The sequence below is a fragment of the Camelina sativa genome, chromosome 5, assembly GCF_000633955.1.
Source record: "Camelina sativa cultivar DH55 chromosome 5, Cs, whole genome shotgun sequence".
Taxonomy (NCBI): domain Eukaryota; kingdom Viridiplantae; phylum Streptophyta; class Magnoliopsida; order Brassicales; family Brassicaceae; genus Camelina; species Camelina sativa.
The window spans coordinates 15,521,426-15,532,704 of NC_025689.1; positions in this window are offsets into that span (position 1 = coordinate 15,521,426).

The window sequence follows — 11,279 nt, forward strand, 5'->3', positions numbered from 1 at the left end:
TTTTTTTTTTGTCTATCTGTTTGATCTTGATTACTAAGATACAATCTCTAATACTTTTTTTGTTTGTCATTTTCTTTTCAGAGTTTGAAACTCTAACTCTTTAAGTGGTTAAAGAAGAAGAGGGGTTCGAATGTTTGGATGAAGAAGAAGTAAGTCAGCACTTGGGATGGATGTCTGGATGAAGAAGATGAGATGATATGATTGTTTTTTTACTTCTCTACTTACTCATCTCTTTAAGACTTTAAACTTACTTTAGGTTTTACTTTTTTATCTCTTTAAAACTTTAACTCTCAGTTCAGTATTTCAATTCATATAAGACTTTTGATTTCGGGGTTTTTACTTAATTTCGATTAATTTCAGTTAATTTCGGGTATTTTTACCAACTTCGGATGAAAATACCCGAACCATTTCGGATATCCAACGCCAAGTTCGGATTTCGGGTAAATCTGAAAATACCCGAATCTGACCCGATTCTATAAAATACTCGATCAGATTTTATATGTATACATCCAAACATCCGAACATCCAAAGATCCGAACCCAAACCCGAACGGATACCCGAATGCCCAGACCTACCTGTAGGTAAGAGCATGTGACAGTTAAAACTTAAAACTGTGTGGCAATGGCGTTTTACTCAGGTAAGAGGCTAAGAGCATGTGACTATTAAAAACTGTGTGGCAATGTCGTTTTACCAGTATGAAATGTGGATCAGTCCATACTTATATTCCCTCTGGTTTCATATTAAATACAATTTAAAGATTTAACACACTAATTAAAAAAATAATTATAGTTTTAGTTTTATCTCTTATCAGTATATTGTACAATTGTTTATTGGTCGATGCATTAAAACAATAAAGATAAAACTAAAAATCTTACCAAACATATTTACACTAAAAGTACAAAAATAATTACTCAGATATTATCCAAAAGTTAATTTATTTTTTATAGGTATACATTTTCTAAAAATTGCTCAGATATTTAGTGTACTGGGTGTAATTACAATTAACACCCTGAGTTAATTTCGAAAATATTAAAAAATACACATCAGCAAATGATTCCACGTTATAATTGACAGTGAACGTCTGATTTATATTATTTCACGGCTGAGTTATAATACTTAAGGAAAAATGAAAGGTCTCGTAGATTCATATGACGACTGAGTTATAATGTTTGGTGGCTGACCTATAACAATAAATAAGCTGAAAGTGAACGTCCGATTTATATTAATTCATGATTGAGTTATAATACTTAAAGGAAACCGAAAGGTCTCATAGATTCATATGACGGCTGAGTTAAAATGTTTTGTGGCTGACTTATAACAAAAAATAAAAGTAAACAGCTGAATTTTATTACTTGACGGCTGAGTTCTAATACTTAAGGGAAAACGAAATGTCTCTTAGATTCATATGACAGCTGAGTCATAATGTTTCGTGGCTGACTTATTAGCCGTTTCATCCTTCCTTGCGTTCAATACGTAATCATCGAGAACAACCTTCACAAGCTTGTCCTGCGTTGTTTCTGCATCTATTTGCACAACTCTACACCCTCTATCATCGGTGTTAAATACATAGTTGTGTTTCTTTACCCAATTACCAAAAACAACAATTACCGGAACTGGATCCATGAAAGAAAGTGAAGAAGAATGAGAAAAATTAATAAGAATGAGGAAAATTAAGAAGTGAAGAACAAGGTAAAGAACAAGGTGAAGAAGATGGTAAAGAACTTCACTTTTGAACCAGGTGAAGAAGATGGAAGTCGAAAAAACGAGGTTTCGTATTTCCAGAGAAGATGATGACATGGATGATGCATCTNTTAACTCTCAGTTCAGTATTTCAATTCATATAAGACTTTTGATTTCGGGGTTTTTACTTAATTTCGATTAATTTCAGTTAATTTCGGGTATTTTTACCAACTTCGGATGAAAATACCCGAACCATTTCGGATATCCAACGCCAAGTTCGGATTTCGGGTAAATCTGAAAATACCCGAATCTGACCCGATTCTATAAAATACTCGATCAGATTTTATATGTATACATCCAAACATCCGAACATCCAAAGATCCGAACCCAAACCCGAACGGATACCCGAATGCCCAGACCTACCTGTAGGTAAGAGCATGTGACAGTTAAAACTTAAAACTGTGTGGCAATGGCGTTTTACTCAGGTAAGAGGCTAAGAGCATGTGACTATTAAAAACTGTGTGGCAATGTCGTTTTACCAGTATGAAATGTGGATCAGTCCATACTTATATTCCCTCTGGTTTCATATTAAATACAATTTAAAGATTTAACACACTAATTAAAAAAATAATTATAGTTTTAGTTTTATCTCTTATCAGTATATTGTACAATTGTTTATTGGTCGATGCATTAAAACAATAAAGATAAAACTAAAAATCTTACCAAACATATTTACACTAAAAGTACAAAAATAATTACTCAGATATTATCCAAAAGTTAATTTATTTTTTATAGGTATACATTTTCTAAAAATTGCTCAGATATTTAGTGTACTGGGTGTAATTACAATTAACACCCTGAGTTAATTTCGAAAATATTAAAAAATACACATCAGCAAATGATTCCACGTTATAATTGACAGTGAACGTCTGATTTATATTATTTCACGGCTGAGTTATAATACTTAAGGAAAAATGAAAGGTCTCGTAGATTCATATGACGACTGAGTTATAATGTTTGGTGGCTGACCTATAACAATAAATAAGCTGAAAGTGAACGTCCGATTTATATTAATTCATGATTGAGTTATAATACTTAAAGGAAACCGAAAGGTCTCATAGATTCATATGACGGCTGAGTTAAAATGTTTTGTGGCTGACTTATAACAAAAAATAAAAGTAAACAGCTGAATTTTATTACTTGACGGCTGAGTTCTAATACTTAAGGGAAAACGAAATGTCTCTTAGATTCATATGACAGCTGAGTCATAATGTTTCGTGGCTGACTTATTAGCCGTTTCATCCTTCCTTGCGTTCAATACGTAATCATCGAGAACAACCTTCACAAGCTTGTCCTGCGTTGTTTCTGCATCTATTTGCACAACTCTACACCCTCTATCATCGGTGTTAAATACATAGTTGTGTTTCTTTACCCAATTACCAAAAACAACAATTACCGGAACTGGATCCATGAAAGAAAGTGAAGAAGAATGAGAAAAATTAATAAGAATGAGGAAAATTAAGAAGTGAAGAACAAGGTAAAGAACAAGGTGAAGAAGATGGTAAAGAACTTCACTTTTGAACCAGGTGAAGAAGATGGAAGTCGAAAAAACGAGGTTTCGTATTTCCAGAGAAGATGATGACATGGATGATGCATCTAAAGTGGCAAGTCAGCCACCAAACGAACATGTAAATCAGCCTAATTAAATCAGCCATAAAACAAGATTATAACTCAGCCGCAACATGAATACTATTACAGTAATTAAAAAGCAAAAAAATGGCTGCCAAATTCAGCTGCTTAATGTCATAACTCAACTGAAAATTTGTAACTCAGCCGTATCGTTTAATAAGTCAGCCGTAACTGAATGATATTCTAGTAATTAATCTTTTGTTACTAAGTCAGCTGTAAAATGGCTGAGTTGTCTGTTAAGTCAGCTTATAACGGCTGAGTTATAGTGATTAACCATAACTCAGCCGTAACGACATCTCATAAGTCAGCCGTTGTTCATAATTCAGCGAGCCGGAAAAAATTAATTTAGCCGTGTCATAGTGATAACTCAGCCAAAATTTCGACAACTCAACCATCGGGTGAAAACTCAGCCGTAAGGACGGCTGTGTTATAGCATAGCTCAGCCAGATTTCATTAATTTAGCCGTAACGATTGGCTGAGTTATGCTCTAAGTCAACCGCCCGCTCTAACTCAAATATTTTTCCATAAATCAGCCGCAACATACTGTAACTCAGCCGTCATTACCTCTGTAACGCGATACGGCTGAGTTATTTAATACACTTCAGCGATTTCTGACGTGGCAATGACATTTTTGTAATTACGTTTTTTCTTGTAACATAAAACAAGAGCACGCATTTTTTTTTTTTTGGTTCTAGTAATATCACCTAAAATGTATGGTATCTGAGTAAATCTCCCAAAATACAAACCAACATTTGTGTGGAAACTAAATTTTTAGTAACTACACTATATTTGAAGTAACTACACGCTTAATATCAGGACCTTGTGCCCATTTGTTTTAAAAAAAAATTCAAGTTTTAGACATAAATTCAAAATTTAGATTATTTTCTACAAAGATTTTAATTATTTTAGATCCTTTTCTCTAAAGGAAATTGTTTTTATAAAAAAAGAGGATATTATGCCTTGGCACTCCCATCACATCTCTAACACAACCAGTAATATGAAATTAATGAAGTGAAGACAAAACACAGAGAGAGATCATATGGTAATTTGTATTGACGGTAACAAGTGAACCTCCAGGAACTCACAAGAATCAAAAGAACTTCTCTTTCTTGTGACACCCCAGTTTCAGGAACATGCTTCGAATTTTAAAAGAATTGATTTGACTACCTATGTCACCAAAGTGCACTTATTTTTTTGGTCAAGGGTCCTGAGAGAATTCTAGAGTTAAGCGTGGTTGAGCTGGAGTAGTTTCAAGATGGGTGACCTTCCAGGAAGTGATTGTCAGAACTGTGTGAGTGAAGACAAAACACAAAGAAAAACCATTTGGTGATATGTAGGGACGATAACAAGTCTTTAATGCCTTCCGGATGTAGCAAACTGGCCGTCGGATATGGGTAAGAGTGGACATGGAGACTATTAAGAGGTAGCGGTTGGGGCGTTACTGTTTGGATCACTGAAGTCTAGCGTTGTAATCTTTTGGGTACAATAGATTTAAACCGACAATACCACAAATACATCAAAATCACATACATGTAGTGTAAGTTTTAGAACAAGAAGAAGGTCGATTGTGTGTAACGAGAGAGAGAGAGTGTGTAAGCGAGTGTATGAGTGTTTGAGAGTGTAGAGAGAATAAGAAAAGTGTAGAAGAAGAATTCAACTTCTTACTTGATTTGGTTCCTAGTTACAAACTAAATATAGACACATGTGACACAAGGAATATCCTATACAAGATTCTATAGAAAATTAAGACTATGAAAGTGACTTGTCTTCTCTTAACACAACATGTGACTTTGACTTAGCCTCCCACTTGCTTTCTCATTTCCAACGGCTACTTGGGAAAGTTCTAGAGAACTTGTGACCGTTGGAGAGGCTTCGTACACGAGCTGGGCCTGGTTATACATGAGACTGTACGGACGGCCCATTCACATGTTGTACGGACGGTGTGCGATGTGAGGTTTCATACTCCCCCTCAAGCTTAATTGACACTCAATCAATCAAGCTTGGATTTTCACAAGCACCTACCTCATTAAAAACCTTAGTACAGAAAACCACTTGGGAAAACTATACTTAAGGGAATAAGAGTGTAGGTGCCATGAAAGGAGACTCATGGCCGAGTAAGGTCTTTAAGGCCAAGTTTAGGATGAATATACTCACATACTTGTGGACTGGCCTCCTTGGTGAGAATGTCAGCGAGCTGTTCGGAGCTGTTAGTGTGACATGGGAGATTTACACCAAGTTGAATTTGTTCTCGGACTTTGTGGCAATCAACCTCGATGTGTTTTGTTCTTTTGTGAAACACGGAGTTAGTGGCTATGTGAATGGCCGCCTCATTGTCACAGTGCATTGTGATGGGTTTTGGTGACTCAACTCCAAGATCCTTTAATAAAGCTTTAAGGTCTTTAAGGGAAAAATAGTGTAGGTGCCATGAAAGGAGACTCATGGCCTAGTAAGGTCTTTAAGGCCAAGTTTAGGATGAATATACTCACATACTTGTGGACTGGCCACCTTGGTGAGAATGTCAGCGAGCTGTTCGGACCTGTTGGTGTGACATGGGAGAGTTACACCAAGTTGAATTTGTTCTCGGACTTTGTGGCAATCAACCTCGATGTGTTTTGTTCTTTCGTGAAACACGGAGTTAGTATCTATGTTAATGGCCGCCTCATTGTCACAGTGCATTGTGATGGGTTTTGGTGACTCAACTCTAAGATCCTTTAATAAAGCTTTAAGCCACATCAGTTCGGTAGTCAGCTTCCTCATGGCCCTATACTCGGCATCTGTGCTTGATAGTGAGACGACCTTTTGTTTCTTGCTTTTCCATGTGACCAGGTTGCCTCCTAAGAACGTGCAGTATCCGGTGGTGGATCGACGGTCTTCACGGTCGCCGACATAGTCAGCATCACAATATCCCACTAGTTTCGTGTTTTTGTTGCGTCCCATCCAAATACCTTGCCCCGGTGCACCCTTGATGTACTTTAGGATCCGGTTCACCATATTCCAATGATGTATAGTAGGGTTTTGCATGTGTTGGCTAGCCTGGTTCACAGCAAAACAAATGTCAGGTCGAGTAATGGTAAGATATATAAGCTTACCCACTAGCCGCCTTTATCGTGTGACATCTTCGAATGGAGCTGCCTCAAGCTCTCCCTTTCCTCCTGCCTTATAGTTCTACTCAAGTGGAGTTGTCACAGCCTTTGATCCAAGTTTTCCTTCTTCACTTAAGAGATCAAGAGCATATTTTCTTTGTGATAAGAATAACCCTTCATTAGACCAATATACCTCTATCCCAAGAAAATACTCAAGCTCTCCAAGATCCTTAATGTCAAAAACTGATTTAAGGAAGTCTTTAGTATCTTGAATGCCTACCTTGTCATTTCCAGATATGATGATGTCATCAACATATACTAGAATGACTACAATACAGTTGTCGCTTGGTAGTGTGAAAAGAGTATGATCAGCTTCTGATTTACGAAAGCCTCTCCCAAGCAAGGTAGTGCTTAGTTTGTGATACCATGCCCTTTGTGACTGTTTTAAACCATAGATGGCCTTGTTAAGCTTAAACACTTTTCTCGGCCCGATGGTGTCTTCTAAACCGGGTGGAGGCCTCATGTAGACTTCATCTTCAAGCTCGCCTTGTAAGAACGCATTCTTCACGTCCATTTGCCATAGTTCCCAGTCCAAGTTAGTGGCCAACGAGAGAACAACTCGAACCGTGTGTAGTTTGGCCACCGGAGCAAACGTATCTCGATAGTCCTCCCCATATGTTTGTGTAAATCCTCAAGCCACAAGTCTAGCCTTATAATGCTCAATCTCCCCATTACTTTTGTATTTGATAGTGAAGATCCATCGTGATGTGACTGCCTTCTTGCCCTTTGGTAAATCTGCCTCATTCCATGTGTGGTTGCGTTCCATGGCCGTCTTTTCATTGCTGACTGCATCACGCCACACTTTATGTTCTTTGGCTTCATCATAGGTTTGTGGAATCCAATGTTTGTCTATTTGACCGAGAAAGGTTTGGTGGTCCAGAAGAAAATGAGCAAGAGTACATACAGCTTGAATCGGATGGGCAACTGCAACATTGTTGTAGTACACACGGGGAACATGTTGTAGTCGCTGACTTCGTCGTAAGGGGATAACCTCCCTAGGATCATGTGCTTCATTATCATCATCGTCGTGTGTAAGTGGCTCATCAGGTTGACTCGCCTCCTCGAGAGCTTGGGGTTGCTCTTCATTGGACTCGGACGGGTCACCGGAGATTGACTGAGTCGGGACTGCCGTTGAACCATTGGGGTCAAGGTCAACAAGTGGAACAGAGTCTCCTGGTGAGTTTGGCCCGGCTGGATTGTCTTTGTCCCGATCGTTTTCTACCACTAGCCGCTCAAGGATGATACGGAGGTTCTTTGTACGATCGAAAGAGGAGGTAGATAGGTCGCGAAGGTCTTCCCAATTTTTCTTGCTGTAGTACCCTTGAGATTCAACAAACTTCACATCACGAGAGATTAGGACCCGTCTGGCCTCATGATCATAACACTTGTAGCCTTTTTGTGTGGTAGAGTACCCAATGAACATTTCTTTGGTGCTTTTAGCCTCAAGTTTGTCTCGTAGTTCACCTGGTCTCAAGACAAAACAAGTACAACGAACACACCTAAGTGATCAAAGGTCGGTTTTTCTTTGTTTAGTACCTCAAATGGAGAGACATCGTGTAAAATCTTGGTAGGGATGCGATTAATGAGATAGCATGCTACAAGGACCGCATCTCCCCAAAAACGCCTTGGAACGTTGGTATGAAACATCATGGACCGTGCTACTTCCATGAGATGTCTATTCTTTCGTTCAGCCACACCATTTTGTTGTGGGGTATACGGACAGCTGGTTTGGTGAATGATGCCGTGATCGGTCAAGTGTTGTTTGAAGGCATGACTCGTGTACTCGCCACCATTATCCAACCTTAAGATTTTAATCTTAGCATTATAATGGTTAGTCACATAATTTTGAAAACTAATGAATGCTTCAAGGGCCCTATCCTTAGTAGGTAAAAGAGTTAACCAAGTATATTTAGATTTTTCATCAATAAATGTGACAAAATACTTTTGGTTTTCTCTAGACAAACATGGGGATGTCCAAACATCCGAATGAACCAAGTCAAAAGAATTTTCATAAATAGTTAAGGACTTAGAAAAAACTGTTTTGCAATGTTTACCAAGAATACAAGCCTCACGTTCATTGTTGTTAAAAGAAATACTTGGAAATATAAGTTCTAAAGCACGATAATGAGGATGTCCTAATCGAGCATGCCAAATAGCATTGTTTGATTTAATAGAGATTGAACTAAAACAAGAGGCATTAGAAGAAGATAAATTTAAGTCTTCAAGTACATATAAGTCATCTCTACAGACGCCTTGTCCAAGTACTTGACTGGTCTCAATATCCTGAAAATGCACATTGTTAGGACCGAATATAGCATAAAAATTCAAGTCGGTAGTAGCTTTCTTAACCGATAATAAATTTGAGGTAAAACTAGGCATGTAAAACGCTTTAGTTGTCTTATCAAATAGTTTTAAGTTACCGATTCCCTCAACTGGCACCTTCTCACCATTAGCTATAATTACGTTTCCAATGGCCATTTTAATTTCACTAATTAGCTTAGAGTCACTAATCATATAGTGTGATGCACCGGAATCAACTATAAGCGGTTTAATTTGATTTAAAGCAAGATAAGAGTTACCGGAGGCTTCCTTGAGGGCTTTGATGAGTGTATCAAGGTCAGACTTCCTCACCAGGTCTGAATTGGCAGCTAGTGCAGTTCCATTTCCTTTGAAGGTTCGCTGGTTTGGTTCAACGGTTGATGGTTCCACGGTCGCTTGATGCGCTCTTGAAGTGTGGTCATAGGTCGGTAAACTTGAAGGTGTGGATGGAGTATCCAACACCGGCTCTTGAAGTGACCAGGCTTCTTACAATGGTCACAAACCAGAGGGTTCTTGTCTTCATGTCGATAGTACCCCTTGTTCGCAGCCGCTACCTCCACCTTGTTAGCGGTTACAAGCTCTCCTTTGCTTCCAAACAACCCAATAGAGCCATGTTCCTTTTGGATCTGGCTACACACATCATCTAGGCTTGGAAGCTTGTCTGACCTCAAGATGTGTTTTATGAGGTCATTGTAGGAGGGGTTCAAAGTCAAGAGTATACCGAACACCTTATCTTGTTCTCGCCACTCATTCAAGATGGCCGGGTCGAGGCTGGCCGGTCAAAGCATCTCAAGCTCTGCCCACAGGGACATAAATTTCCCAAAATGTTTGGTGAACTCCATATCTTCTTGACTGAGGTTGTTGATGGCACTCTTGATCTCAAATACTCGGTTTAAGTTGGTGGTGTTGTCGAACACATTTTGTAATGTGTCCCATAGATCTTTGGCCGTTTCGCAGTAAGAGTAGGCCTCGAGTATTGGAGCATCAAGAGAGTTCTGAATGATGGCTAGAACCCTTTGGTCTTCTTGGAACCACTTGTCTTCACCCCTCTTAGCAGCTTATTTTCCTTCTTGAGCCGCCTCCTCCTTTGGCCCTTCACTCGAAGTGATGTGAGCCCAAAGCCCTCGGCCACATAGTGCCGTTTTTGTTGTTCTTGCCCATAGCAAGTAATTCTCTCCCTTGAGAGTAACTAGAACAATCAAGGTCTTGGTGCCTTCCATGGTGAATTGTTATTAATTGTCCACCGGGTAATATTATTATCCAACAGTTAAAGAGAAAAGACTTTTGAGATCGAAACATAAATGAGAGAAGAAGATAGAGCGGAAGTGTTTGGTGGAAATTAGATTTAGACTATGGAACAACAAGGCTCTGATACCATGTAAGTTTTAGAACAAGAAGAAGGTCGAGTGTGTGTAACAAGAGAGAGAGAGAGTGTAAGCGAGTGTATGAGTGTTTGAGAGTGTAGAGAGAATAAGAAAAATGTAGAAGAAGAATTCAACTTCTTACTTGATTTGGTTCCTAGTTACACACTAAATATAGACACATGTGACAAAAAGAATACCCTATACAAGATTATATAGACAATTAAGACTATGAAAGCGACATGTCTTCTCTTAACACAACATGTGACTTTGACTTAGGCTCCCACTTGCTTTCTCATTTCCAACGGCTACTTGGAAAGGTTCTAGAGAACTTGTGACAATTGGAGAGGCTTCATACACGAGCTGGGCCTGGTTATACATGAGACTGTACGGACGGCCCATTCACATGTTGTACGGATGGTGTTGTACGTACGGTCCGGTAAGGTATGGACGGTGTGAGATGTGAGGTTTCATATGTAGATACATATTCGAATTCAAAACTCGAGTTATCAAGTTTTATGTGTCGTTTTTGTAGATTAAAATAATTGTCATAACACTTCAACTCGAAATTATTGCCTTTTGCTTTCTCTCTATTACAAATGTTTTATTTTCTCATGATTTTCATATAGTATATGTTAGCTTCCGGTATATAAGAGCACCTCCAATGCTAGTATGTTGGAGGATTTTCTAAATATAAAAAATTAAAAAAATAATAGAAAAGTTGAACTGAAGAAAGAAAAAGAAAAAAAAACGTATCTTGTTTAGATAGTTTGGAAATTCTCTAAGAAACTCTCTTCCTCTTTTGTCTCTTTCTTATTGGTCCATTTTCTTTTATTAATAAAACATTAAATATAGTAATCTTAAGAAACTAAAATGAGTCTCCCATAGTTGGAGATGGTCCTTAGTTTTTTTAAGGGTAGCTTAAGTAGTTTAAGAATAAAAATGATTAAATTTATGGATGTTATTCTACTGTGCACCTAAATCATTTCTACACTATCCCCATTTATTTCAACATACCCTTGTACCTTTATAATAATACTCAATTTCAAATTTACCAAATAAAATGAACCAATAAAATGAACCAAAT